General features: G+C 45.3%; 1 long non-coding RNA gene across 1 annotated transcript; it reads left to right on the top strand.

Annotated features, from left to right (window-relative positions):
- On the top strand, positions 1,049–9,264 carry LOC106509550. The gene is made up of 2 exons (XR_001307183.2): positions 1,049–1,266; positions 8,791–9,264. It is a non-coding gene; the product is annotated as an uncharacterized LOC106509550 (long non-coding RNA).

Below are 9,469 nucleotides of genomic sequence, written 5' to 3' on the forward strand. Positions count from 1 at the left end.
CAGAAGCAGCTTGCAATTAGCAAGTTTCCCCACTACATTTCTCATTAACTCCATTTCCGCTACTGAGCAAAAGAAACAAGCTAACTGTGACTTTGTAATGTTTTCAGAATTCTCTTTTAATGCAGAGATCTACTAAGTCGGAGACATGAACATGTGCTTTTTACAAAATTGCTTGACTACGTAGTCTTTGCTGCCACTTACGTGGCTCTTACCATGTGTAGGACAATGAGTAAAAACTTATGTGAACTTTGCATATGGTTGACAACAAAAGAAAATGGTTGGTATGGGCAGAATGTCTGCCCCAGGGGGCAAAACTGCAAGACCAAATTCACCAAGTTTCCACCCTGTATAGGTATTTCCATACGACACAGGTGAATACTGTACCTCAACTATCATTACAAAAATAAATAGATAAAAACAAAAAAGTGCCAGAGAGAATTAGGGGCAATTGGTATAGGTACATTAAGTACATAAACCTAAAGAAATATTGTCTCTACAATGATTATAGTGTCTTGTGAACTCTACAAATATGTGTGTTATTTTACTTGCTATTAGTAACACAAAATCAGAGAATATCAGAAAGAAAATAAATTGGAGTATAAGTTTTCTAAATCATTAAAAAAAAAAAAAAGACCTAGTTGCTACATTTTTCTATTGGAAATTCAGGAAAACTGCTCAGACACAGGCTTATTTTCCGTAACCATGCAAGGGATTGCAGAGAAAGAGTCATAGAGAAGCGGCCAACACCCAGCTTCCACTGCTTTGCCTCATCGGCCCAACCTTATGTGCTGAGACCTTGCTGAAGCTCCTACAAGCACAAGTGGGCTCATTCTTTTTCATCTGCGATGTTTTCCTCCATCTACCATCTTTTGCTTAAAAAAGGGGGGGGGCAAGTGAGTATTCACCACGAAACTATTTGATTTTGTTCAGTCCTGACAGGTCCTCTGTAACCAAACAGAATTACAGGGACTCTGCCTACCCCAGGCAGACCCAGCATCAGGTCAGCTATAATTGGCACCTGGTGAGAGGTCACGAAACACGGGCTGTGGGAGCAAGTGCATTAAGGGCTCGGTGACAGCAGTTGCCATGCGTTTCTGAGTGCTGTCAAGCAGGATCTTCAATCACAGTGTGCTTTGTGCTCTGCATTCTAAAAATGGAAATGAAACCACCAGCTCCTCCCCAGACTGTGAGGCTTGATGGACGCGAGCTTAATGAACCCAGGATAAAGGAATTAGCCCAAGCAGAAGGCAGAAAAAGCATTAAGAGGTGAGAGGTTTTCACGTCCTTGGAACCCGCATCTTCTCCAGGATGGAGGCAAGGGGGCTGAAGGGGCTGGGGGTGGGATCCCTGCGTGAGGGCAGGGCAGCCAGAGGGCAAATGAGTATCGCATATTGAGAAGCCACTGAGTGTCTAGCCCTGAGCTAGGTTTTCTATCAGTTCGGTAGTCTTAAGAACACCAATTCCTGTTTTAGAGGTGAAGAAACAGGAGTACGAATTTCTCTTTCTTTCCTTTCTTTCTTAGCTTGCTTGCTTGTCTGCTTGCTTACTTTTTAGGGCTGAATGTGTGGCATCTGGAAGTTGCCAGACCAGGGGCTGAATCAGAGCTACAGCTGCTGGCTTACACCACAGCCACAGCAACATCAGATCTGAACCACGTCTGCAACCTACAACACAGCTCATGGCAATGCCCAGATCCCTGATCCACTGATTGAGGCCAGGGATCAAATCCGCATCCTCACAGATACCAGTTGGATTTGTTTTCACTGCTCCACAACGGAAGCTCCCTGGTACACATTTCTTAAAATGTGCCCAAGACAACACCGCTCAGTGTAAAAGGTAACAGGAGAATAAATGACAGCTGCTGTTGACTACACACCTACCCCGTACCAAGGGCCATCCTCGTTTTTTTTCCTCCTCACAACACCTGAAGGGAGGTATCATCAGACCCATTTCATAGATGTGAAACTCGAGGCTGGGAAAGTTTCAATCACTTACCTGCATGCTCCATGCCTTTCTCCTCCAGACTCCCTCGGACCGTCAACCCCCTTCTGGTATCCTCGGCCACACCATGTCCCCAGATGTACTGCTTCTTTCTAGAATTAACAAAAAAGTCTGAGAAGCTAAATTTAACTTGCATACCCTGGAAAAACGGTAAACTTCAGGTCACCAAGCCCAGCATCTCACAGGTGTCTTACCCAACAACAGCCCTCTGCTTCTAACCACACAAAGGGGCCCAGGACCACACACATTTAGGACACTGAACATGCTTTATCTTCTTCTTGGGGACTCCTAACCTTAACGCATCAAATCCTGGAGCACGGAAGACGTTTTCTTGATGGAGGAGAGGGTCTTTCCTTCGCAGGCAGCGGCCCCGCCTCCTCCTCGTGAAACGAGCTAATCCACGTAAGAGGACTTAAAGCGGGTTCTATATAAGCAATGAGAATCGTGCTCCCATCATCTCCACCTGAAAACAAGGCTCCCAGAGCACACGCGGTTGCACGGGCAGCCAGGTGTGGGCCAAACTTCCAGAAACCCCTAGGTACCAGCGAAAAGGCTGGCTGGGAAAAAGGCAGAGATTTTCAATCAGGCAGTTACAGGTCAGGCTCTACCTAACCTTTCTGTGTCTCCGTTATTTCATCATAAGATGAGGACTAGATAGGCCCTTCCTCTTACGTGTGTGGCGACTCAGGGAGCAAAGAGCTCAGCAGGTGTGGGCTGTTATCCTCAGAAGGTCAAGGGACGGCACCTGCCCAACTCAGGGCTGTGACCCCACCCAGGAAACCATTAACTTCCCCAAAGGCATCCCAGAAGCCATTCTGGGGACGAGTAAAACTTCTTCATTTATTTGGTCCAAACATATTTGTAAGGTTAATCTTCTCATTCCTTCTGGGGTGGAGACGGGGTGTCTGTTGAAGCAGCAATAAAGGAAGGAATTGACTGGATGAAAAAGCTCTGGAGAAGAGTAAACGAAATCTCTGGAAAAGGCCACAGACGACTCCTTCCCCTTTGCAGGAGCGCGTCTGAGATGTGACCTCTGCTGAACCCATCTGCTGGAAGGCGGCCTGGCAAGGTGGCAGGGCCATGGGCCAAGCGAGGGCAGGCATGTCAAGGTGAAAATGGGTACATATAAGGGACACTACTCATTTCTCAGGATTCCACATAATCCTTTATATGAATTCGACCTGCTTCCATTCCAGTAACTGTCTCATTCCATAACTGTTTAATCTGAAGGCGTAAGAGATATTTCTCTGGAAAAATACTGAGCAATCAGAAGCCCTTCCCTCTTTCCTCAGCTCCTGCCCCATATAAAGATGGAGCACAGGCGTTTGTAGATGCTGAGGCAGGGGAAGCTGGTGTGGGCAGTGGGCGAGGCAAGGTGGGGTACAGAGGAAAGACAGGCTGGGAAGGCTCAGAGAAGGTCATTGGGAAGGACAGAGGCTTCTTTTCTCAGGACTGCTTAAGATACACCCTCCTCCCAGAGGCTAAGCCCTCCTGGGGGAGAAAGAGAAAATAACAGCCAAGAAAACTTTGCATGCAAATCACAGACAGAGAAGAAAGAATATGTATTTGTGTGTTACGTGTGGATGTTTGCGCATGTTTGTGTCAAAAAGAGAAAATATATACTGTGCCAATCACATTCGGGAGCAGCATCTTAGATATGACTGGATATGTGAAGTTACTCAGAGGACTCTGACATCTTAAAACAGTGCACTTCATAAACTGTCTTTGTTACTTGAAAAAAGAAATCTCGGTGCTCTCATCGTGGCTCAGTGGAAACGAACCCAACTAGTATCCATGAGGACGTGGGTTCCATCCCTGGCTTTACTCAGTGGGTTAAGGATCCATCATTGCCATGAGCTATGGCGCGGCTCAGATCTTGCATTGCTGTGGCTCTAGTGTAGGCTGGCAGCTGTAGCTCTGATTCAACTCCTAGCCTGGGAACTTCCATAGGTCACACCTGTGGCCCTAAAAAGCAAAAAAAAAAAAAAAAAAAAAAAAAAAGGAAAGAAAAAGAAAAAGAAATTTCTATGAAAGTGAATTCACAGGAATCATGATAGACTTTTTCAGCTTAAGCCAAGGGACAGCCTCCTTAGAGCTGCTGAATGGTACATAGGAAAGCTTGATATCAAAGTAGGTTCACAATAAACATTACTATCTTCCTCCTTTATTTCATCAAAAGGAATGATAGAAACAAAGGCAGGTAGGAGGGAGAAGAAATGGGGAAAGAGGGAAGGAATCTAAAGTTGGAGAGGAAGAATAGTTTCCCTCAAAAGACTAAATACAAAAGACTAAATACAAAAGACTAAATAATAAGACATGGATGAAATTCTGCATTTAAATAGAGATACTTGTGGACATTTCAGGCCGTTTTCCACAGCCCATCCTGTCAATTCCCTAGTATAGGAGGCTTTTTAAATCTTAGACTTTACAGCCAATTCACTCTGCTACACCGATTGCATAGCTTAAAAAGACATGACACCCCCTGCCCTGCCACCCCACTGGCCAGATTGGAGGTGTCTTTCTATGCTGCTTATCTCTGAGTGTTTGTTTTTAAAGGGAAAAGAAGTTTAGCAGCAGTTGTGAACTGTACCTTTAAAAACTAACCTTTGAAATCAGGCTGTGATCATCTTGACCTTCACTGGACCGTATGATTCTCTAGAAGTCCAGACGCGTGAATAGATCTCTTTGTGTGCTCAGCCCTCGTCCAAGCCAAGCCAGCCTGGGTTTTGTTTTGGCAAGTCCACGAGAACGCCACAGACAAGTCGGTTTTGATTTACAGATACCCGTAAGGAGATGTGATTCCTTTCCAGGAAAAGGGCACGGTGGCTAATTTGCTTTAATTTATATACACAGGGCTCTTTTAGCAGCTGGGACTGCAGTTGGGCTTGGTCAAAGTGGGTGCTTCGGCAGGAAGCATGGCTCCCAAATGCTCAGTGGGAGACTGTCCATCTGGAAAGACACAGAGGCCAGGAGGTGGCAGGTGAAAATGGACAGAGGGAGAATTCAGTGACAGAAACCTCAACATCTCACCGTAAAAGTTTCCAAATTGTATTTCTCTGGATCTGGTTTTCTTTGCTTTCGTTACTTCCTGTTTTTCAGGCACAGGTGGCACTTTTGCCTAGACACTGCTGACTGCTACGGTTTTTTCTGACATGTGGTTTTTGATTGGATTAAGATTTCTATAAAAACTAGGTTGATGTGGCCCAGACAGCATAGTGTCAATTTTCCACTTGTGTACGTGGTTCCTCTTCATGTCATAAGTGAAAGGTATAATGTCACCATCCCCAAAGCCCAACAACATGTATAGGGGCCCCAGAACTCTTTGGATACTTGAACTTCAGTAAGTTTAAGCAAAGAGAAAAATGGGCAGTATCCTTTGGATCGCTAGGACTCCCCTCTAATAGGAGGTCACTCAGCCGCTTTGGCCACAGGGCTAGAAAGGCGGAGCACGGCTGCCTCAGTTTCCAGGCTGGCTGGCTGGGCACGGATGACAATTTTGGCTTGGCCATGGGATGAACCTGCAAGCCCAGGGAAAAGTCTGTGCTGCTCAGAGGGGACCTTAAAGAAAAGCATCCGCTGCAGCTTTTCCAGCCCCCATTCTGCACATTTGTCCTTTGTTCCCTGACAACCCAGAGAGACAAAGGGACTTCTGTCCTTTGACGGGTTGGCCTCCCCTCCGTGGAGCCTTCTGCTCCCTCTCCTATTCTCCACTCCATTCAGACGGTTCCTGGGACCGGAAGGTGATAAAAGAAACACATTTCAAAGAGCGAAAACAAGCATCCAGGAAGGATCTTGCCATCAGGTTGAGACAAATGAAAAGCCCAGGCCTCTAGTTTCTCCATCTGAATCTGGAGCAGCTGAGGAAGAAACGGTGGCTCTGAGCAGCTGTCAGCAGGTGCTTCAGAGGTGGAAGCCTGGGGGCCAAGACACCTCCCTCTTGGCTCCGTCTCTGGTCTGGAAGACTCTAACCTCCCTCTGTCCCATGTCAGTTTCCTCTCCTGCTTGTTGACACTCTTACTTTCCCTCTTTCCTGTCTTTGCTTGTCAGTGTTTATCTTCTGCTCAAAACTCCCCACTCCCATCACCTTCCACCTGCCCAGAAGATCCGCTCAAGTTTCAGCTCTGTATGTAGCCCCCTCTCTAGAGCAGGGAATCCTGGTAATGGCTCTCCCTCAGTAAGGGCTTTTCTTAGGCTTTTTATCTCGCTCAGGGGTTCCCTCCCCTGTGAGGTGCTGTGCTCCTTAGGATAGGCTGATGGTTGCTGTACGCAGTCCCAGCCTTGCAGCGAGGCTGCTTCTTGCTCTCATGCAGAGTGTGGAGCACATGTTCCTGGCTGACAGCATCTCCTGGGGAGCTCACCTTCAACCGGTGGGTGCCTTTCATAATGTGCCTTCCCACTCTTGGCATTTTGGTGTAGAAGGCAGAGCACATGTGCAGGACCACAAGGATGCTTTAGGGAGGATTCTGAGTGCTGGCCCACCACTTCCCCTGCCATCGTCTGGTCCCCCACACATCTGACACATGGTCCCTCTTAGCAGCAGGAGAACTAGGAAATGCAGGAGGAAGGTGCAATTTCGTGGTGGATGCAGCTTAGTCTCTTCCACAGGTGGGTACTATCATCCTTCTACATAAGGAAGTTGAGACTCACAGATTCAGCTGATTCATGGGGAACCCCATTTCCAACCCCGGAGACCTGACTCCAGCACTAGGCTCTTCACCTCTTATTATGCTGACTCTCTTTCAGTAAAAAAATTAGTCCCTTTTTTTTGTGCTAACATGATGTGTTGTACAAATCTTTATTCCCGTGCTTATCACAGGACTGCACCTGCTGTGCCAGACTGGGAATGCCCCAGGGAGAAGTAAAACTCTTTTTCGTAACAGTATTGTTAACATAGCCCCACACCTGGGACTCAGTAAAAACCTCAAGATTGAAGAATAGCTGTGGTTTGTGTGTGAGTTCTCGGAAAGGCTCCTGAGGCACTTCATAGCAACTGGACAACCTCGCTCTACAACTTTTCTAGGTGACTGTTCAGGAGTCTGGATTATTTCAACAAAACTCCCCCCTTTAGTTATTTTGAACCCCACCATATGCCAGTCCTTTAAGGACAGCAGCCATAGGTGCCTTTCTTCTGTCTAAATCTCTCCAATGACACAACCGTACCCAGATCTTGGTTTCATAATGCCATGCTCCAATAAAAGAAACCAAGGCTCTTCAGAGAAATAGTTGCTTCTAGGGTCGGGACAGGAAAAATATAAGATGAGCCTGGAGCATCTTATAGTAAGTACCAGGCTATACTAAAAACACAGTAAAATGAAACAAAAAGGCATGTCAAGCGGTCATAGGAGCCAACATGAAAAACTTCCATGTCCAAATCCAGAACAATCAGAGAAACAGAATAAATAATGATAGTATTGGATTATAACCCAAAGAACAAAATGATATCCATGAATTTATAATCATATACATAAGTAAATAAATAAAGGAGAAGGCACAAATCTTCCTTACATAAGAACTCCAAATATGAAACACGAGAGAAATTAAGGAGATAGAAAATCACCATCAGAACAACACTTGCTATTGTCAAGATCCACTGATGGATGCCAACACTAGTGGATGGGCAAAACTTTGAGGAGAAGCAAGATGTTTTCAAAGTAGATCCTCCAAAATGCTCATTGAAGGCATCCTAGGAAGGTGTCTGGGTTTGGTTTCAGGCCACTGCAATACAGCAACTATTGCAATGATGTAAGTCACGGGAATTTTTTTGGTTTCCCAGTGCATATAAAAATTATATTTACCCTGTGCGGTAGTCTGTGAAGTGTGCAAGAGCATCATGTCTGAAAAACAATGCATGCACCTTATTTAAAAATTACTTTTGGAGTTCCCCTCATGGTGCAGCGGAAATGAATACGACTAGGAACCATGAGGTTGCAGGTTCGATCTCTGGCTTCGCTCAGTGGGTTAAGGATCCGGCATGGCCATGAGCTGCGGTGTAGGTCATAGATGTGGCTTGGATCTGGCATTGCTGTGGCTGTGGTTCAGGCCCACGACTAAAGCTCTGATTCGACCCCTAGCCTGGGAACCTCCATACACCATGGGTTCAGCCCTAAAAAAAAAAATATATATATATATATATTTTTATATATAGTAGCTAAATATGCTAAGCCTTCAGTGAATCATAATCTTTTTGCTAGAGGAGGGTCTTTCTCCTTGTTGATGGCTGCTGACTGATCAGGACAGTGGTTGCTGGAGGCTGAGGTGGCTGTGGCAATTTCTTAAAATAAGACAACAATGAAGGATCAATTAATACTTCCTTTCATTTGAACCCTTAGGGGCCATCATATGGCTATTAAACAGCCCAATTTCAATACAGTTGTGTCTTAAGGCCCAAGGAGAGTTGAGAGAAGCAGGGAGTGGCTGGGCACTGGAGCAGTTAGAAGACACACAATATTTAACAATCAATATCACTGTCCTATATGGGTGCTGTTTGTGGTGCCCCAAAACAGTTACAACAGTAACGTCAAAGATCCCTGATCGCAGATCGTCATAACAAATATACAATAAATACATCTGACATATTGTGAGAATTAATAAAATGTGACAGAGACACGAAGAGAGCAAATGCTGTTGGGGAAAATGGCATCCACAGAGTTGCCCTCTGCAGGGTGGCACAAACCATCAATTTGTAAAAAAAAAAAAAAAAAAAAAAAAAAAGTCTCGGTGACATATGCCTATAATTACTCTGGCGTTTGTAACATAGACCCACAAATTCTCTGATACTCCTCATTCCAGGGTGTGCAACTAAATTCTCCTCCTCCTGAGTGAACACTGGACTGAAGGATTCATTTCCAATGAAGAGACTATGGAAAGGGGACAGCTGTAACTTTGCGCTGGAGGAACCTGGCAGGCATCACTTTAATCAAGCCATCAAGGGTTAATACCGCCAGTAGATGTCACGAGTGCCATGATGTGTGATGGAAAGGTCCCTGCATTTCTGTCCTCTTCCTCCCCACACCCATAGCCCTAATCACGAGAAAACATCAGACAAACTCCAATTCAGGGACGTGTTACAAATACCTGGCTGGTACTCTTCAAAAGTGTCAAGGTCGTGAAAACAAGAATGAGACGCTGTCACAGATGGGAGGATAGTCAGGAGGCGTGTTGACAAGCCCCAGCATGGTGTCCTGGACTGGATCCTGAGGCAGGAAAAGGACGTTATTGGAAAAAACCAGCGAGGCAGGAATAAAGTCTGTCGTTGAGTTAATAGTTTTAGTCCAATGTCGATTACTTAGTTTGGCGCAGGGGGCCATGATTCTATAAGAGATTCACATGAAGGGAAGCTGAGTGAAACGTATTTGAGAACTTTCTGCATTAGCATGATAATGTGTCTATAAATCTAAAAGTATTTTAAGATAAAAGGTTTTGAAAACACTGAAGAAAAAAAAACAACTCCATTTTACACCGAGTCAAA

The sequence above is a fragment of the Sus scrofa genome, chromosome 2, assembly GCF_000003025.6.
Source record: "Sus scrofa isolate TJ Tabasco breed Duroc chromosome 2, Sscrofa11.1, whole genome shotgun sequence".
Taxonomy (NCBI): Eukaryota; Metazoa; Chordata; class Mammalia; order Artiodactyla; family Suidae; genus Sus; species Sus scrofa.